The 21,603-nt window shown below is 42.9% G+C and overlaps 1 long non-coding RNA gene across 1 annotated transcript; it reads right to left on the bottom strand.

Annotated features, from left to right (window-relative positions):
* Positions 1 to 9,401: 9,401 nt before the first annotated feature.
* On the bottom strand, positions 9,402 to 17,597 carry LOC311527744. Its single transcript, XR_014713435.1, has 4 exons — positions 17,478 to 17,597; positions 11,618 to 11,819; positions 10,896 to 11,014; positions 9,402 to 9,540 (listed from the first exon to the last, which is right to left on the bottom strand). It is a non-coding gene; the product is annotated as an uncharacterized lncRNA (long non-coding RNA).
* Between the last annotated feature and the right edge of the window lie 4,006 nt (positions 17,598 to 21,603).

Here is a 21,603-nt window from a genome sequence, read left to right on the forward strand (position 1 = left end):
CTCTAAATATCAGCTGTCAGTTAGCGCTCCTAAATGCTGCAATGCAGTTCCTCACCCAAGCGGACCATCACCATCGGGACCAGCTTGGGTCACTCAGGTTCGTGAGAATCCTTTGTTACAGCTCTTCTCACCTTCAGAGTTCATGCTGACCTTTCCAAGGGCTCCCTAACTCGCTGACTTTTTTAATGTTTCTCACAGCCTTAACCTGGGAACAGCATCCCTGACCCTGAGATACCCCAGTCATGGCTCTGCCTCTCGGCGAACAACCTGAAACTTTATCTCCCCACAGCGTGCAGAGACCCGTGGGATATTCACACGCTGCACAATGGCAATGTCATGGTGTGCAGTGCAGAACATCGCCTGAGACCTGGCCTTTGGGTTAGTAATTTATCCGGCTCTTAAGGCATCAGCTTTACCTTACCTCCCTCTCTGCTCTTTCCCCATCACTGTATCCTAATTGCTTTCACAGGAGACTCCAACAGCCAACTGTTCCTTGCAATCAATCAAATAATCGTGTAGCAAAAATATCATATTTTATAGACTGTTTTCTTCATTCACAGTTGAGATTCATCTCTAAGTTGATCTGGTCCTCCCCAAATTTGGCTGTGTGACCCCAGATGTCCCTTAACACCCTTCCCAGTTGTTAGAGAAACCGTGCTGTGGTACTTGAGCTCCACCATCAATCTTTTTCAAAGATCCTTCTCACACAGACCTTTCAACAACTTCTCAAATTCAAGAGCTCGCCCCTGCCCACCTCCCGTCTCGTAAGGTCTCTCAAAGGCTATCTTCTCATCCTGCTTAAATCTGGTTAAGCTTCACTTCAGATGGTGGTAGATCTGCTAATCTGTGAAATTGTCTGCATTGAAGACATGAGCAAATGGAGTTTGAGGGTTATTAAATTGACTTGCATGGTCATTATTTCCAGGAGCCTCTGGAGATCTGAGGTATGAACGATAATGGCAAAGGTCATTCATAACTTTAAACAAGACATCCATTCACTATCCCCAGCCAAATCAGTGATTCCTTGAAGTCACATTACTTGAAAGAGGTCTCACTGACATTCAGGAGGGCTTTTCATCTCTAAAGACAAACTTCTGTCAGGAGTTTCATTAATAGAGATGGACTTGAGCCACAAAGTTTGGAACCTGGGTGGGGATCCAAACATTTAGGGGTGTTTGGTTGTGGAGTTCTAGTTCTGGCCCATCGCTGTAACTTTACTCCTGTTTGTAACTGACAGAAGTTATCGGGACCCTCTTCATGATTCCCATTAATGGTAGGCCACCTGCTGGTGAGGCCAGACAGGGGAAGCATTGTGATCTAGTGGAAAGGGCACCGACCTGAGAGGCACAAGGTGTAAAATCTATTCCCAGCTCTGTTTCAGGCTGTTGTGTGACCATGGACAATTGACTTCACCTCTGTTTTACATGGCCTGAGTTGTGCAAAAGATCAGACTAGATATTCACAATGGTCCCTTCTAACCTTAAAATCAAAAATATATGCAAACTGAGGGCTACATGGATTTGAAGCCCTACCAAACTTGGATTTGGTCCTGTCTGTCTTCCACGTTGCACAGGTGAGCGTGACAACACCAGAGGCAGGGCAGTAGAGAATCAGGCCCAGCCACTGTCTCTGAGTTTTCTTACCACTTCCCCCACTTATTCTCACCACCAAATGTATCCTGAGTATGAAGAACGGTCCTGGGGCAATGGATTAGAACAGCAGCTCAGCTAGAGAATGGAAGTCTGAATTCCTGCACCTCCATGCAGAGTATGGATGGGATTTTCCAAAACAGTAAGTCCTGAGACGCAAGAAAGCTTGGGCTTCTAAATCACTTAGGTGCTTTAGAAAACCTCACCCTCTGGATTATGTGGTTCGTCCATCTTCCCAAACTGTTATTTTCATGCCGAGAGGCAGCACTGTAATATACAGACCTGTCCAAAGAGCAACAAAGAATTAAAAATTCCCTTACTGTGGCAACTCCCTTAAAAGGTGGAGAATACGTATAGTGTCTTAAAAATTTCCTTTCCAATCATGGCAATCCGAGAACCCTTTTTGTCAGACAATTTATCTCCCAGGACCCTTCTTGGTTCTCTGAGGGGTTTATTTTTGTTTTTCTTTGTTTTTATAATAAGATTTATTATTGGTTATTTTGTATGGTATATTAGCCCTTAGTCAGAGTCAATGCTGACAGAAATGTTAGTCGTTTGGGCTCTGCTTAACCTGCTGAGAAGAACTGAATTCACAGAATGGGACAAGGCTTTTTATGATTTCATTACAGAGCCAAATCAGATAAGAATAATTATCCTCTCCTGGGATATTAGGCTGCACCTCACCAGGACAGGCAGCTGACAGCTGTTTTATTGGTTGACTCACTTGGGTCTGGAAATCAAGGATTAATTGTTCATGTGTCTTTGTGGTTCCAGGAATAACAGCAAGAGGTTCTTTCTGGAGATTCAAGATAATGTATTTTCAGTTGTTGTTACAAACATAATTTCATCGGACAGGAAGAATTTTACAAATTAATAAAATAAATAAAACTAAACATCTGATCTTAAAGATTTCAAATCTGGAGCCTTTACATAAAAATAAGTGTTGGGGGAAAATATTCTCCTTCCAAAAAAAGTCAAAATCCAATTTGTCAGAGAAATTTTATTCTACCAGTTAGAATGAACAGATTTGCCTGCTTCCCACCTCTCTATTCTCCCCTTTTCAGTATCTACCTCCAGATTCTTTTATTTGGAACTCATTTACTCCTGCCTATCAGCTTTTTGCGATTATTCGAAGAATAATAATGGGTTTGATCCAAAGCCTATTAAAGTCAATGGAAAACCTCTCATTGATTTCAGTGGGCTTTGGCCCATACTCTGATCCCAGACTGGCACAATCCCATTGGCATTTATGTTGCTGACAGCAAAATGTGGCCTATATTTCTTCCCTCAGTACAGATACTGCTCTCCTCAGGCTGAGGGTTCCTGGGCTAAACTTTTATTTGGCGCAGTCTGGATAGCCCAAGTTCCAGAGCAGAACTGGAACACTTGTTCAAGTTTCCTAGCGGGGGTGGACTGGTTAGTCACATCATTCACCAACGAATTCCTACGGCATCCCTTGTAGCACTCCGCTCCCCACCCCCCAGCTCCGTTACTGGAAGGGAAATGCAATATGAGTTTGCCATAAATGGGGAACAGATCAGGTAACTCAAAAGTGGTAAAGGCTCAGAGTGACCGATCTCCTGCCTAGCTTCTCGCAGAGATGTGCATGAGCTACCATGTGAGCCCTTTCATTATCATATGGAGTACAGAGGAAGTTAGGAATCAGACTGGAGTCAGGAGTACTTAAATGATAGCACACAACAACAGGGACAATCAGACCCTGCTGAACGCCATTGCTGCACGCACCAGATTAAAGTTTAAATGAACTGGAGAGGATAGAGTAAGCATGATAACATCCCTTGTCAGTAAGGTAGAGAAGCTGAGGTCTTTGTGTGCAAAGTAGAGAACTTGGACACGCAGATAAAACTCCCACCAACGCCAATGAGCACCTTTACCCACTTATGCCAGGGCTAACTTTGTCCCTAGGATATGACCTGTAGGATTTCAGGCAGTTAGGGTGCACAGTGCTGATCCATCAGAGGAGGAGGTTATGAGGACGCAATGGTGTGTCACAAAGGGTCTGATGAGAATTGATAGGTAAGACCTGATCATTATGAATTTGCCAGCCCGGTGTCATTTCACGGCTGGGCTAGCTCTTTGCAGTGTATGATGCCCATCAATGCAAAAATGGAAATGATGATAAATGGGGGTGGTTAGATACATCTCACAGACTGATTGCAGCAGCTCGCTGTTGATTGAGAAACAGTACCCGCCATCAGCAATGATGGAAGAATTCATGATTCAGAAAGTGTGACTTAATATAATTTTCCATGGGATCAAAAATGATTCATTGAAGAGCATGGACACCAAACAGAGGCATTTAAGAAAGTAGATTGCCAGACTGGACTTTACTGAGGCAATGATGTAGCTCCAAAATAGCTACTTTGCATTACTGGGCCAGGAGCCTATGAAAGACTCAAACAGAACCCTGATATAGGTAGGTCACACTTACAATAGCTGAGAAACGAGGAGGAGACAGAGAGGCAAATTAGAAAGGCTGAGGAAGAAAAGAACCTGGAACAAAGCAGAGACTGTAGTTCTCCATAATCTCAAATGCAATAACAAGATTTAGGAGGAATGAAGGTTTCACTTTTCAGGCAATCTGGAATACGATATTCTGCCTACACCAATACAAATTGATTGATCTAAGGTACTTAAATGCCCCTCTCTGTTCTCTAGTAGCTGAGCATCTCACAGTTTTTCATGTGAGTGCTATTATCCACTTTTAGGAAACTGGGGCAAAGAAAGATAAAGTTACTAGCCCAAGGTCACACAGGAAGTCTGTGGTGCAGCAGAGACTTGAATCTAGGTTGCTCAAGTCCCAGGGTAGTACCCTAATCACTGCACAAGCCTTCCTTTCTTTTTCAGGGCATAGACTATGGAGGGTGTGGAAATTTATGGGTTGCCTTGGAACATCATCCTGTATATTGGGGCGGGGCTGCAGCCTTTGCCATTTCTCCCATGACCAGGTGCTGAAAGGATTCTTTGAAAAACTGTAGAAACAAACATTTGGATGAACACACCCACTACAGAAAGGAAGCTACATGATGTTACCAGGCAAGGAAAGCAGAAGAGCAAGAGGATGGAATCTTGAGTGGATCTAGATGGGAAAGTTGTCATCATATGTCAGAAGCTAACCATAACTTCATGGTCCAGCTCCAAGACAAAAGCTCTTCTTGAAAAAGCGCTTCTGAAGGAGAAAAATCTCAGGGAGTTCTGAGAACAAAAGGATCTAGGGTATTAGAAGCTAGCACCGGAGTGCCAATCGGATGGCCAGGTGGTGGAAGTGGCCATCAGGAAGGTATTGGAAAAACAAGTTGCTTCCTCTTGTTCTCCAGCTCTTAAGGAAAGAGGAATAGCAGGGAGGTTGACCAGACAATGACTTGATTTATTTGCAAAAGGTGATGCCCTCATCATGCATGAGATGTCCAGGAAATAAAGGCTCTGAAACATCAAATAACAATGAGATTCCAATGATAACCAAGCAATTACTGCCACCCCCACTGGAGAAGAGAGACCTGATTAGGCAGGCATTGGAGGGTATCTTGGTAAACATGCCCAAAGCGTGGTTAAGGTATTTGACAGAAACAGTGACCTTCTGTGGGGGGGGGTTGGGTTCAATACACAAGAAAACATTAACCCTTGTTAAATGTGTGGTCATGGAGAGGAAGTCCTTTGGGACACAGGAGATTGTGATTTTGGGTGTTCCACCTAATGAACTGGTTCACTGAACCTGTACCTAGGCTTTGCACATATTTCCCAATAGTAAAACTTGAGATAGTCACAGCGCTACTGATCATGATATGGCTTCAGATCCTTCACGGCTGAGCAGATGTGAGGATTGGGTGAGGTGGAGAGGCAATTCCTTAAACGAAACTGTTAACTAGAGAGGGGCTCAAACTTGAAACTCTGATTCCAAACACCCAACTCCCAAGCTTTGGAGGCTGTTCAGAACTGAATCTAAACTTTGGGTGAACATCTGGCTCCACTGTCATAAATGGCAAAGCTCGCATTGACTTCCCTGTGGCCAGGAATTCACCCCATGTCTTACCCTGTCTCTATAATGGACCAAATCCAAACATTGGGCAAATTCAGATGCAACTCCTTGAACTTGTGGTTCAAGTTCACCTTTGTTCACAATAGCACCAGGAAGAAAATAGTCAATATGTTTCTATTGTCAGTTTAGTAGAACATTAAATGCAGTGTCTAATAGTTCGGGGTGGTTCTTCATTGAAAGACAGTTAAATGAACGTTGATGAAAAATTCAAGTTTGCCAAGTTAACCCCAAAGAAACAGAGAAGGAATTACTTCTGTGTTGGAATGTTCTTATTTCCCATCTCCAGGCTCAGTTTAAAACTTGAAAATAGCCCAGCACACCCACCCCTCCCAGGATGAAAAATATTCCCTTTAAACTCTGTGACAGGCTAATTCTCCCTAGCGCTAGCAATCACAAATCCGGGCCAAGTCTCTTTAAAAGAGGCGTGTGAGGGATCACTGGGAAAAATTCCAAAAAGTGGGTCAAAGCTTTAAAACTGAAAATTAAAAGCTTCATCTTCCTAATTGTTTTTAAATTTCCCTCTGCAGGAGGTAGTGGCAGCTAAGTGTGTGAGCAACAGCCTGGGAAACAGGACTTCCAGGTTCTACTCAGGTTTCCTATATCCCTGGCAGTGGGGCACTGTAGAAAGCATTCCAGACTAGGAGCTGAGAGGCCTGAATTCCATTCCAAATTCTCCCACTGATTTACTGTGTGACCTGAGACAAGGCATCTAACCCCTTTTGTGCCTCATTTTCCCCATCTGTAAATCAGGGTGAAAATATGTACCCAGAAATATGAAGGATTTAGTTGCACCTGGCTCTGCTACCACTTCGCTGTATGACCTTGGGCAAGACACGCCCTTAAATTCTTGATGCCTCAGTTTCCCCCTTTATGCAAATGATATAATAATTCCTACCCCACAGAGAGGGATCACTGATGTCTGTAAAGCACTGTGCATTGCTGGGTTGAAAGTGCAACACAGCAGCGGTAGCACCTTCAGTATGTTTGTTTTTCTGTGTTTGACTTAATTTGCCACAAAGCACCATGGTACATGTGACACATACTATATTATATGAATAAATAATCAGACTAACAGGACTCGGAGCTTTACATCGCAGTGGACTTGAATAACAAAAGCGTTTAGCTGGAGGTTTGGCTGTTTAAAATCTGAGCCGAGGCTCCGCTTTCCAAATCCTCTGCTCTTAATGTGGGACCCTGCCAGTTTCAGGAGGGGGCGGCAAAGATTTCTGATGCAAAATTCAGGACAGTTGAGAGGGGACATAATAATTGTCAGTCCAGAGAGCATCCCCGTGCACATGTTCTCAGGATAAGAGTGTCACCGGAGACTAGTGTCTGTCCCCTCTCTGTTAAAGTAGAGATAAGGCTGGGATAAATCTCCCTGGGACATTCTGCCCTATGATGTTATTTCATGCCACATCACCTAATAGGTGTATTTTCACACTGCTTGCTACTGCTGTGAGGGTCTGCAGCTCCTAGCCAGGCTGACAATCTCACTATATGGAGAATGGAATAGTGACGGCTAATTGATTTTACAGCAGTACCGAAGGACAGACAATGAAAGTACCATCAATTTAATCCACTATTTAATGGTTCCAATTTAGCCTCTGTAAATGCTCACTAAACTAATTTCTCTGGGTTCAGCAATCTGAAAAGCTATCATATCTCTAATCTCCTTCAATATATTCATCTGGAAAAGGGAATTTAGCCAATTCTGATGTGCGGAGATGATCTGTTAGCACAGTGTAAATGTTTATAACACGGCAATCTAGTTCGTTTATAAGGATATGAAAAGTTTTATTGGGGAGGGCACTGGAGTGGAACCACGGGATAATAGGCAGTTACCCAGCAGTCTCTGGGAGCCAGGGAGCAGGCAGGCATGCAGAAAAACACTAGGATTTACTTTAATCCCAAATTGTAAGCTAAAGTTCTGCCCGGTACATGATGCATCTGGGACTCGATGGCACAAAGGATTCTGTTCCAGCCCCCAGAGACCTAGACTTTCCAACCAGACCATGATAGTAACAGTCATTTTTCTTTCCTCACACAGGCTGGAAATTAGTTTAGTTTTAGCACATTTGTATCTCCTTATCCAATACACAGAGCACAGACTGGCAACCCACCAGTATAGTGCTTCCCTCTGGGCACTCCCTGTTGCCTTATAAAAGTTTTCACAAAGGACACATTGAATGGGCTTACTTATGTGATGCCATACGATGGCAAGTGGTGGCAGCCATGGACCCCCACAGTTAACCAGCCTCTTGGAAGAAGAAGAAATGGCACTCATCAGAGCCCTTCTCACTAACCATCAGCCCTTTGAATAACCAAGTTCTGCTCCCCTTGAAGTCAAATAGGAATTTTGTCACCGACTTCAGTGGGCACAGGACTGCACCCAATGTAACCAGCTGTAACTCAAAGCACCACAGGGATATAATACAAACTCCTATAGAATGAGCTAAAAAATTAGGCTGTACTAATGGTCAGCTTGCCTCATATTTGAAATGGTCTGAACTGGAACTCCAGATCCAAATGCCCTTCCTTCCCTGGAAACTGGGAGGAAGTTCAGTCTTACGTTTGGGTCCAAATTTCAGCGCTCAGCCCCACCTTTGCACTATAGCCTTGTTCTGCAGCAGCCCATCTGCTGTTGGAAAACAGATCAAATAACCAAACATTCCCTCTTTCTGCTATTTAAAAACAAATTCCAAAGATATTCAAGCCAGGGATTTTATGGGTCTGTATCTCATGATCTTCCAGCGCTTACACTGAATGCTTTATCCTATTGCCAAAGGTGAGCTGGGATTCTAAGATGTCCAATGGGATACACCACTCGTTTCTAGGCCTGAAGGTTCGCCAAGAGACATCTGCCCTTAGAAACGGTCACTGATCTACGATTAAATATATCAGGTCTTGGACCACAGACCAACGTAATTTCAAACCCTTCCTCCTACATGATCTAGGGTGCCACAGGGAAAAGAAGAAAATATTTTGATGGTTGGTTCTTTCTATTAAAAATCATGGGTGTTGGGCGAGCTGCTGCACAGAGTTGGAGGGTTAGAGAACTGGTTTAAATAAACATTTGAGAATTTAAGCACTGGTGCCAGCAGAGTTAGATTACTGGGCAGGGATAAAAAGATTAAAGGTACAAAATGCATGCAGTTTATTCCATATATATCTAGATATATATGAGCGTGGAATAACCTGCATGTATTTTGCACCATATATATGTATATGTGTGTGTGTAATGTTATATTATTATATAATATTTACACACATACATATGGCCAGATTCTCATCGGGCAATAATTGTGTTGCTCTTTTGACACCAGCTGAGGGTCTGTCCCACATATTCTTATAAATACATATGTATGTATATATGTGTGCATATTAATACACCCTCAGTCCTCCAAGCGTGTATAATACCACACACACCTTCTTCTTCTTTTTTTTTGCTGAACAAGAAACCAGGTACAACATGTCAAAGTAAATACACTCCTGTTCTCTGCTGTAGCCTGATATATTGTACCTGGGTGGTAGAGTCTTAACATTTCACTGCGAACAGACAAAAAATGTGTTCGCAGTCAAAAGGCAAGGATGGAGTTAACTGGATTGGGCTGTCAAATCTCTTTTATCGCAGGAGTAGTTCAGGACTGCAGCAGTTTTACTTTGGCCATTTTTTTATTCCAAGACAATTCCACAAACGAGCTTCTGCTTGATTAGTGTTTTAATGAATATATCTGAGTGTGCCACAAGTCCACCAGCCGTGACTCGAGAGCCACAGGCTATGCTATCCAGATGCTGCCTTTGTGCTGTCAGTTCGGGGCGTTAATGTCCGATACGCTATGGGAGAAAGAAGGGGAATAGTCAAGAAATAAGCATTCTGTGAGGCAGCAATTTCCTTGGACAGAAAACTTCAGCTTTTAACCAGGCACTGGACAGTCCAGATGGACAATGAAGCATATCGGGCCGTGTTCCGAACTGACTCACACCCTGTGCAGCTCCAATGAAGCCAAAGGGGTGTAATGTCAGTGTGGACTTTGACCCTTTGAATAGATCCGGATCACAGACTCCAGGCAGGCCCTTTGCTAGGGTTCTTGGCAGTTCTAAGAGCTGCATGGCAGATTCATTAAGGACTGTTTGTTAGATACAGTGCAGATAAGAAAGGCACTATGCCTACTAAGTATTACTGTGATTCCTTTGGGCAGTGAGATCCTGGCTGAGGTGCTTCTTTCTGCTCCTGGACTGATACCTGGTAAGCGACACTGCACAACAAGTTTTATGGCAGCAGGGAACATTTTCCCACTGTACATTATTTTTAACATTCCGCAGAACTTTATTGCATTTTGTGTTATGGAAAAAAAAATCTGTATTTAACTTCAAGCCCTGGTAAACATCTTTGCTTATGTTGTTATTTGATTCCTTATTTGAGTATTTCGATTTAATTTCACAGTTCATATACCTTAAAGTTTTCATTTCCCCCCACCCCCTTCCCGGCTCTTCAGAAAGACAGGACTGGCCAGGAGCCTGGCCCTCCCTCTCTCTCTGCCTTCCCACTGCACACTGCAGGATGGGTGAAGAAAGTCCAGAGTATTTCCCTTTGATGGCTCCTCCACACCTCACCCCACAATGTGCTCTCCAGAGGCCAGGAATAATCAAGAGTGCCTGGGGGTTGTACAAAATCTGTATCCCAAGCCCTCTGCTTTCCAGCAGCCCCAACGATACCATCCTGTTGGAGAGCTGGGGAGCGGGAGATATGATAAAAATCCCATGCCCAATAACTCCCTTGACACACCAAGGGCTTTACAGGGTAATGGTGGGGGGGGAGCATTGTGGGGCTTGCTTCAAAACAAAAGCCCAGGAGGCCTGTTCCAAAGTCTGTCTGAAATCAAGGGAAGTCTTTTCATTGACTTCAGACCTGATTCAAAGGCTACTTCATAAGGTCCTACAGTATCCTGATTGGCAGGTTGAAATGTGCTGTGTGCACAAAGGTGGGACAGAGAGGGGTAAGAAAAACCCAAAGTGAGAAACCATAAATAAATCAATATAGGCCTCTAAGTCACTTAGATGCTTTTGAAAATGGAGTTATGGCCACAGAGAGAGAATTTGCCCCTGTGCGTCTGGGTGCTTGGATAGGGGCAGTAAGCCTCAGCCTAACCTTGAGCCCTGGTATGTGGAGAAATAAATGATTTTGATACCTTGACATATTTATCATTGTGAGTCTGAGCCAGTCGCCACTCTGGGTTCACTCTCTAGCTCCTAGAACTGATGGAATATAATCATGTCTTTTGGAAATCTTTCATGAAGTATCCTGCAGCTGCACAGCAAAAAGAAAGCTACGTGTAATTAATTGTCCTCCTTAGATTATTCATCAGGATTTACTGTTTTGGTTTGTAAACCTGTTGTTCCGATGATTATCAATAGTGATTTGGACAATTATGGGGAGTTTAGGGGACTCGTGTTTAACCAGAAGGCATCCCGCCACAAGGCCCAAAATGGAGTATCTAGCTTTCCTATGTGTCGGTTTCCCCCATGGAATTTTTCTTCCCTTCTTCTAATCCAGAACACAGTGACTTTTAGAGGGATTATACACTATTTTCACTGTACTTTGTAAAATCCTAATTTTTCTGAGACCAGGGTTTAAACTGTCTGATAGTGCCTGACTGGAAGGAAAGTTTTGTTGTTGGTTTTGGGGTTTGGTTTTGTTTTTTGAAGATTTTATTTGCACACTTACATCCTACAACATATTTTTGTGGGGGACAGAACCAGTTGTGAATACATCTTTTGTGGATTAGCACTTGTTTAGAAAATGCACTGTGGGCAAAATCCTTGTGATGACCTTAGACTCTCACATTCAGGCATCGAAAGAAGGACCCAATATTTTGAAAATGTTGACCAGATTTATTTCACCATCACCTACCTGAAGAATCCTGGAAGAATTACCATTTACTCTCTACTCTGCCTGGTTCTCAAAATAGTCATCATTACATTTCAAAGGGTTCTCTCAGAAATACATTTGTTATTCTGTTACCGAGCTTCATCTCCTTTGGTCGCACTAGCCAGTCAGTTTTAGACTTGAATATGAAAATTTCTACCCTGGAATGTCAAAGATCTCAATAAATCTGGGAAAAGAAAAACATATTTATTATTCTTGAACAAAATCAACACAGACATACTATAGCTCTGCACCTGGCAAGGCACCCCTTCCAAGAAGAGGAGGTAAAGCTACATTCAAAAAAGGTTAAAAAAAATTATATCATTCCCTCACCAAATGAAGGGCTGTATTCTACTGTTCATCTTTGTACAAAATTCCCATTGACACCAATTTCACTTATTTGTTGATTGATTTTTATGTGCTCAGTGCCATAGCAACTGGGTGCATTCAATAAATTAAATGTGACATCGCATTAAGTTAAACTTCTTGCAGTGGATAGCACATACAGCACCCCTCCCAGTGCCCTCCAAACAACTATAAATAAACCAGTGATTACCCAGAGTCAAGCAACTGTTTGCAATGAACTCTGAAAATCTGTAAATTTGAGCCTTTGCTGATACATACATATACACACACCGATACATACATACATATGTTTAACACAGAAGTGAGCATAGGTATCACAATAACTATGAGTTTTCACAACCTGTGATATAAAATATAAGGTCCTGATCCTGCGATCCCTAAAGACGTGCTATATTGGACACTAGCGAATGATCCTACTGAGTTCAATGAGATTGCTCACCTGGGTAACATTAAGCTTACACATACACAGCATCGGGTGCTAGATCATTTCAGAAACTAATTTAATTCTTTATTTACGGATGTCACTCATACTAGTGACATCATTGCTCCATGGTAACAAATATATTTCAGATTAAATTTTAGAGTGCTATAATCTATTACAACTCAGCCTCAAACTCCTGACTAATAATAACATAATTATATAGTCACACAATGCTTCTCTATAGATATTTAATTAACATACTGCTTTTTATTTTATATGGTCATCCAAATTCACGGCACTAACTGGTTTATGATATTTCACCCAAAGAGATGAGGAACTCTGGCTGCCTGACTGGGAGGATCAGAAAAGCTTTTTTTGATCCCTTTAACCTGTGTTATATAAAAGAGCTGAGTCCTGAGGAATCATTAGTAATGTTCTGTCCTGGAAAGGAATGCTGTGAATTTCTTGGACAACGATAACGTGTTAGCTAGTAGGCAGATATAGGCTGACACTGAGAAATAAAAAGAAGTGGGGAGGAGAGAAATGGTGAGGGATCTGCAAATCTCTAGCATGGCCTTGCCTGCACTGAACACAAGCCAGAATGACCACACCGCAATAAGAAGAACTGAAAAGAAAGCCCCCTTATGCTAGTAGGTGGTGATATTACGATTAGATGGTAGGCGGCAGCACCGGTTCCTGGAGCCTGAGCGATCTGTTTGCAATTTCATTCTGACACTGACACCCGGACAGACTTTTGTTTTCAAATGGCATTTGGTTAACCAAACAGAATGGGATCCCGTTAACTTGCCAATCTCTTTTTTTCTGCCAATCTCAGGATGGCCCAGGCAGCTTCCAAAACCTCTTTAATGTGCCATCTCACATCCCTCCTCCTCCTTTTTTTTTTTTTACAAAAAGGAATACATTTCTGTAGCAGCCAATTACAGCAGTTTGAGATGCATAATAATGAATCAATTGAAATTGAAATTGACACCTCAGAGAATCAGTGTAAAAAAAAAACCCAACCCCTTAGATGAATCAAGCTCTTTTTCTCCCTCTCTCCTCCTTATAGTTTTCTATCATTTGCAACAATTTGTTATCACTAGGATCCTCAGCAGATTGCTGGGAGTTTGGTGTGTGCTGAAAAGTCAGTGATTGGGACTGAAGCTTGTACAGGCTCTGTCTCTTTCCTAAGCACAGATCAATTACAAGGCAGACAAGTCAGTGTCACATGTGATTCACAATGTCAATTTCATGCTAGTAGTAACCATTTAAGAAAGAGCAGTGGAGGTTTTACATTTGATAAGAAATCAACAGTGTTTGTGTTTGTAAAAGACCGATCACAGAGTGTGACAGCTCCACGAGATTGCTATGGAGCATCAGCTACCCGTCTGTCATGGACCTATAAGTATTTATTTCAAATGTTTTTTAAAAAAAAAAAAAAAAAAACCCCAGGATGTTGAAAATAAACTGTCAGTCTCTATTTACAGCTGTACAAGTAGAAAATACAAAGGCTTTTAGGTTAAATTGTCAGTTAACAGAATTCAAAATAGAAAAAAAATATGTACCATGCTTGCTGATTTATTACCCATTTGGAAAGAGGAAAATCATTTCTAAATTTGGAGATACAGATGTCTCTGTTTTGGGTAAACACAGGTTGCATATTTTGGGGCCTTTTCGAGCCTTTAATGTCCTGACCTCCATATGTACTTCAGTTCATTAAATATAATTTGTATGGTAGAAGTAGATAATTAGGGCCAGACTCTCATCTATTACATCAGTCTAAATCCAGACTACCTTTATTGAAGGCCATGAAGTTGCTCTTAATTTACACTGATGTAACTGAGATCAGAATCTGACCCTTATATTTTCAGCATGGAGCAAATAGAATCTTAGAAGCTAGATAATGGGAGCCAGATTCTGATCTCAAAAACACCATTGTATATCCAGCGTACACTGAGATAATGATGTTGCCCCTGATTTACATCAGAGTAAAAGAGATCAGAACCTAGCCCTGAGTCTTCACCTCCTTTCCTGCCGATTTATAGTGTTTATCCCCAGTAAAGAATTCAACAGTCTTCTCTCCAAAAGAAGGAAACTGTCAGAACATTTTTTAGATGACAGCTCCACTTGACAGACATTTATTGTGGGGAAGGATGGCCTTGTGCCTAAAGTTCAGGCCTGGGTGCCAGGAGATCTGGGATCTACTCCCAGTTCTGGAGTAAGCTTTCTGTGTCCCCTGAAGAAAGTTCTTCTGTGCCTTTTGTTTTGTAGCTGTAAAACGGAGATAGCACTACCTGCATATCTTGCAGTTGTGAGGTTTATTTAATCAACCATCAAAAGGACTTTAAGATCCCATGATGGAAGAAGTGGAAAGTATTACTTGGTAGGGCTTTGCATTATATCAGAGTATAAATAAGATCAGGCAAACTTTAGGGTTTTTTTAATTACTACCATCGGAAAAGCCCATCTCTGTTCAGAGTAGCTCTACAACATGACGAGGAGCTGGATAGGAACTGGCAGAAATACCATGGTATTGCCATTCCTACAATATTTCAAAAGAGTGATCCCAAAAAGCGTGCTCAAAAATACTGCAAGAAAGGCAAACCTGTGGCATTGCATGCTACGAAATTGTGCTGACAAGACAGCTCAGAATTATTGCATGAAGGGAAGTCTAGAGAGAAAGTGGAGCCGCTGGAATAGAGAGGAAATATCAGCCCTGACCATCACACTGATTCACACCAACATTTGCCCTTGGCCTCAGTGGAGTTCCATCAATTTTTCTTCAGTGTAGCTACGTGGACTTACGCCAGCTGAGGATCTGGCCCTATAACACCCATTATGGGGTCTTCAATACAGACAGACACTTAACAGAGAGATGCACCGGCACGAAAGGAAATCTACAGTTCTCCACAGCTCTTGGAAGCAATGGGCCCATTTCTTGTCTCAGATGTCCCAGTGTAAATCTGGAGTAAGTCCATTGCCTTTAATAGAGTTATTCTGGATTTACACTGGGGCAACTGCTTGTAAAATCTGGCCCAGCGCTTGTATTCAAACATCAATATCTTACCAAAGGGAGTGAGGTGGCTCAGGAGCTAGCTAGCCTTTCACTCCATGCTAAGCTGTTGGTTCTAATCACGCTTGGCTTGGCAGTGACTGTGTTTATCATCTGCTGGTGGCTCAGTGGCCTATGTGAAATGAGTTGGACTCAGTCAGCTCCTAGTGAAGAGGTGTCACAAAACCACCATTACAAGTGGCTTCATTGTTGGCAGTCTGAGCAAAGAGGCCAAGGGGATGAATTGCCCACTCTGTCCTGGAGCTGGAATGCTTCCAGTTAAGGTAGGGCAGTAGCCGTAGCTTGCACTGTCCTTGCTTGAGCTGTGTCTGGTCTATGAATAAATGGAGGGCTTTACTCTCCAGTGCTGTCAAACCGGCTGCTTTATATGCATTAGAAGAACCACCACCAACCTGCCCTGAGTCAAAGTTGTGCTTTGTATTGACTTCTTTAATGTGCTGCTAACGTGTTTTAATTTACCTTTTCCCTTCTGCCCAGCTAGCACCAGGCCTGCCTGGGCTTCTGCAAGGGAATGCTCTAAACTCCCCTTTAGTTGCCTTTATTTTGTGCAAATTAATACTGTAGAGAGCTGGTGGCTTCTTGTTGTGTTATGCATGATTGCAGTAGTGAATAAGTTTTCTAACCAGCACTATAGTTTTTGTTCCCTGGCTGGACTCATTACTTAAAAACTGAAGGGCTGGCTGGAACCCTTTGCTTTGTGGCATAAGGGCATGTATTTTTTGTAAATATAAAATAAACACACACACTTTTTAACTTATGTTAAAAAAGATATTGGAAGATCAGAGTAAAGAATTAGATGCCAATACATGCAGCATTGCCAACCCCAGCATTCAAAAATCATGAGTCAGGGCCCCCAAAGGCAGGAGAGTATTTTTAAAATAATGTTTTCAGGTTCTTTTTTACTTGTCTTCTGGTTTGGGGGTCTTTAGGGTGGGGACAACCACCCTCTTCACTGACACACTAGTGAGAGAACTGGGGACCTCCAGAACAACCAGCATGAACTGCCCCAGCTTGAGTTAAAGAGCCAGAGCTTGGTAGCTGCAACGATTCATATATTCTCTGCAGCGCAGCAATGAGGAAGACTTGAAATTCCTGACTTACCAGTGGGTTCCAGGTGTGTTTGGGGCCTGTTTTCCAGCTGTTCTGGGAAACCGTGAAATCTAGAAACTTTTATTTTTAGCTGAGATTTCCCTCTAACCACATGCTGCCAGGAACAGGGTCTTTCAGAAAAACACCAAATATTTCAAGACTCATGATAAAATCACAGGAGCTGGCAATGCTGTGAAGTGCAGGACAGTAAGTCACACCAGGACAGATGGAGAAGAATTTAGGCCTACATTTCCCCCAAACTGCCTCTGATATAGTGGGCACATGTTGTGGATGCAGTCGCCCTCATTCAGAAGCCTTGCGATATGATTGCAGTGTGCAGCTTCAAATCAGGCAATGAGGCATTATAATGGGGTTAGTTGTGGGCGTAATAAATTGCCCCTGCAAATTGCAGGTGCAGAATTGCATCCACAATATTGGAGTCCAGTTTGAACACCTAAAAGTTAAATTGATAAGTGAAGTTTGTGTCGATGGGAATTTTGTACAACAATGAACAGTAGACTATGGCCTTTTATTTGGTGACGGGTAGATTTAATTTCTTGTACCTTTTTTTTAACGTGAGCTGGAAATGTTTGGGTGGTGGCTCTGACATCAGCTGATGGATTCCCAGTTCTCTGGACAGCTGGTGAAGTTTCACATACCCAGGCCGGTTACATGAATGAATTTTGAATTTAACAGGTAACATTCAATGGAAATATGTATTTCAACTTTGACAGTGTTTTGAGTATTAGCTATAAAATAGGGATAGCGGTACTGAACTCCTTTGTAAAGCTCTTTGAGATCTGTGGATGAAAAACATTAGACAGTCGCTAGGTATTATTATTATTAGCCCGCAACTATAACATGTGACCATTAATCCCAGCACACATGACACTTACCTGTGTACCATACTGGTCTGGTATATCCATCAGCTACTATGACCATGCCGTCTGCTGAGGATCAGCACTGTCTGCAGGGCACCGTAGAAGGCTCACCGTGATCTGCACAGCGATGGAAGAGGAATCTGCATCCAAAGGCGCAAAGCTTCACTTCTGACTCAAACCAAATTACACCCATCCTCATCTGTTTTGTTTGTTTCAAAATAATTAGTGAGTGAATTAGGTGTTCATGCTGCTAATGAAGGATTAAGGACCCAGTTCTGCAAAATGCTGAGTGTCTCCTGGGAAATGCTGAGTACTCTCCACCTCCATCAGCTCTGTGTTGCCAACTCTAATCAGACTTATGATAATCAGTGTTTTTGTCAACACCCAAGTTCTTGGAGTCATGTGATTTTAAAAAAGTAGAGATTCTCCCTTAAAGTAAATTTCTAGTATTTATGGTTATGAAGTAAAACTTGAAAGCGTGAACACTAAAGGCTCAAAAAAAGTAAATAAAAATAACCTAGAATTTCTTATTTTTAAAAATCTCATGATTTTTAAACCAATTTCATGTTTTTTGTGGGTCTGACTCTTGACATATGAATGTCTGAGGCTGGCAAATCTGTGATCTTCGGTGTGAATGAAGTCACTCAGTACCCTCCAGATGGTGCTCAGCACCTTGCAAAATACGGGGATAATAGTGCTGGCAAGACTCAGGCAGAGTGCAGGCAAGAGATGTGAAAGCTTTTCCCGTCCCCACCCGCAGTCCTGGCCTGCAGAACCCTGGCTCTTCCAATCTCATGCACAGCATATGGACATTATTTATGTGGGGATCAAACACTTTCCTTTGAACACAAAGACAGACTTCCTTTTGATCCAAATATGAAACGGCATGTCCACTTGGACCACCCCTCCCCCAGCACTGATACCTGCCCTGGGAACACCAGATGATCACCTCAGGCACACAGTTTAGGACCTGACCAAATTCCCCAGCCCCTCCCAGTGGTATAGACAGCCATACTTCCAATCGTCATCCCACACAATACAAGAGGAGCGAGCAGACATACATCCATATTGTCCTTGCGTCAGCCAGCTGCCCTCCCTACTGACCTCTGTCCTAGTATACACATGCAACTCCATTCTGATACACTGGACTAACCTTCACCCCATCTACATAACCCTCTCCCAGCATCAATATAGACACTGGTGGGGCTTTCCAATTGGCATTAGACACCCAATTCCCATTGACTTTCAATGCCTCACTCCCTGAGGGCCCTTTGGAAATGCCATCCACTAGCAATGACTTTCATTCCCATGACCAGGAGCAACTTGGACCAAATTCTTCTCTCAAGTACACTTATGTAAACCCAAAAAACCCCACAATTTTAGTGGAATTAACTCCAGATTAACACTGGTGTAAAAAGGAGCAGACTTGACTCCTTACTTCAAAGAGACATACTGGCATTCTGAGGGCCCAATTTTCCTCTTCATTACTTGGGTGTAACACTAAAGAAGCCAATAGCTACACAACAATGTAACTGAAAGGAAACGTCCGCCTGAGTTACTAACCTTTGTGCTATGTACACAAGCCCCTCTCCTCAGAAATGCGGGCACCCACCCAACTAACCTTCACCCATGCAAGCACATTCAGGCACTCGGCTATTCTGTTGCTTCCTGTATATTCGTTGGCTCCCCAAAGACCTTTATTACACAGAGCTCCCTTGTCGCTGCACACCCCAGAGCACGCACAAACACAAACCCACACAGCAAGCGGCTTCTCAAGGGCCACAAGTGGAGAGTTTGTAAGCAGTGAATTTTCTCCATGTTTATCCCCTGGAGGGGGTGTTTTGTGGGTTTATTGACTAAATAAGGGTATTGATTTGTTAAGAGCTTTTCTACTTCCTTTCAATGGGAAATATTGTTATCTCTTTCCTCTCCTCTGTACACAAGGTGAGAAGTTCTTTTAGTGAGACCATAAATTTCCATCTTGGCTTTTCTCTGCTGTGTAAACAAGTGTTTGCCTGTCCCTGGGGGTTAATTTGGTCATGTTAAATGATCTGAAGATACCTCTTGGGCTCCAAGCTTGTAGACTGTGCTCTAAGGAAAAGTCACATGCTTACATAAGATGTAACCTCCCTTCACACATTCTGCATAGTTACACTGCTCTCCCCACCATCCCGACAAACTCCAGGGCACAGACAAGCAGCTACAAAATCAGGGGCTTCTCAAAGTACACACACGTGTTCTCTCGTCAGCCTCTCTTTCCCCCATACATGCACAGGGGCTCGTACATACCTTTCTCAGGGTTGCTACGTTGCAGCCTAGAAAACTCTTGTGTATCTGGTGGCAGGCCCCTGAAAAGCCATCACTGCCTCAAGAAGGGTTTGACGGCAAGAGAGGTGACACTGACTGCCTCCCCTTGTGGTCTCATGACATGCAGCCCCACACGCCAGGTCAGCTACATCATCTCACCGTAACTGAATGATCTTCCCCTGGAAAAAAGCACAACCATAAAACAACAACAACTGTCATGCTCTGGGGATAACTCATGGTAAATGTGATTAATAATGAATAAAGATAGCATTGCTGTAATCTCCAGCCTACGGTGGAACAGTAGGTTATTGCTGACCACTAGTGTCAGAGCTACACCTGTATTCATAAATGCAGTAGACCTTCCTTCCTGAAAATTACAGTCACTGAGAGGTCTGGGAGGCTCCTAAATAGACATGGGTATAACACTAACCTACCCCTTTTCCCAGGAAGAAAATTCAGGCTTGTGAGGAAATGTACATAGCAATGTATTTTATTTGTGTCCATAGCAACGTTGGCTCCGCCCTTTAGCAGGCCCTTCATGAATCTCTCTCATGAATAGTTTTCAGTGGCTAGATTTTGTTGTTCTACTGTTTTGTTGACATCAGGGCTATCTATTCAAAGGCAAGGCATGCAGTGATTGTAGTCAGAGCACCTCCTCATTCTCCTAATGTAGGAATGAGCATGGAATACCTATGGTGCAAGAGGGAGAAATGCCTCTTAGTCCTCAATGCACTTTCAGGCGGAGGAGCAGATCCTAGCTTTATTGGGGTCCATGGTTCACTCCACACACACCCAAGCCCTGATTCAGATGTATATCCTAAGTCATGCCTTCATACTATACTAGGTTCCTTCTTGGGATAATTAATTGTTTCTCAAGATTATGGCGACCATGAAAGCCACAGTCCAACACTGAAACAAACCATTTTAATCTGTTGGGATGCCAGATGAGATTACAGCAAGTCCTATTAAGCTTCTCCAGGCTTCAGTGGGCTGTGCCAGAACTGGACTGTAGGCCATAGCACAACCTAATGGGCTGTGGGTTGTATCAGTAACGTGTGTCATAACAGATCCCACTGGGCTGTGTCAGCTCCATTTACCAGAGCAAATCCCAGTGGGCTGGGTAAGATTTGAACTTTATGTCATACAGGAGTTCATTTACAGAGCATTGCATAGCTGTGTGCATCCCACTGATTCAAATGGGGAGCTCGATAGCTAAAACTTCATGCAACACTTTGGAAATTCACTCCACTATGTTGCATCACTGGAGAGCCTACAGGGCTGTCAGCATTATGGCTCCCAGGAGGGCTGGCTGTAGGGACACCATCTTATTGGTACAAGAGGTCCTGTGAAACTGTATAAAATGCATCACAGAAGGACCTATAGCGCTGTGTCATTCCCAATAGGCAATGCAACACAGCTCATGCCTTGTAGAAGCTCTTAGGCTGGATCAACATCTTAGGTGCAATCTTGGCTTGACTGAAGTCAATGGCAAAACTCCCATTGACTTCAGTGGATCCAAGACTTCACCCCATACGTCTCATGCACGCATAGCCCATTAGTAACATCAACATGGTATGCTGGAACAGATCCCACACTGACCTGTGTCTAAACCAAATATTCATCTCTGTGGTCTGTAGCAGCACCATATTGCATCCCAAGTGTCGCTGAGCAGGGCCAGAACAGGAATAGGTGCCACAGCAAAGAAAAGTGAGCTGTACTGCGGTCTGAACTGCATTACCACTGTTGCCACATGATGCATCAGGCCTAGCTTCCCTGTCACAATAGGTTCCAGTGGACTAGACGAGAATTCTGACTGGGAGTGTGTTGTATGCTA

This window comes from Lepidochelys olivacea, assembly GCF_965140295.1.
Source record: "Lepidochelys olivacea isolate rLepOli2 genome assembly, chromosome: 10".
NCBI lineage: Eukaryota > Metazoa > Chordata > Testudines > Cheloniidae > Lepidochelys > Lepidochelys olivacea.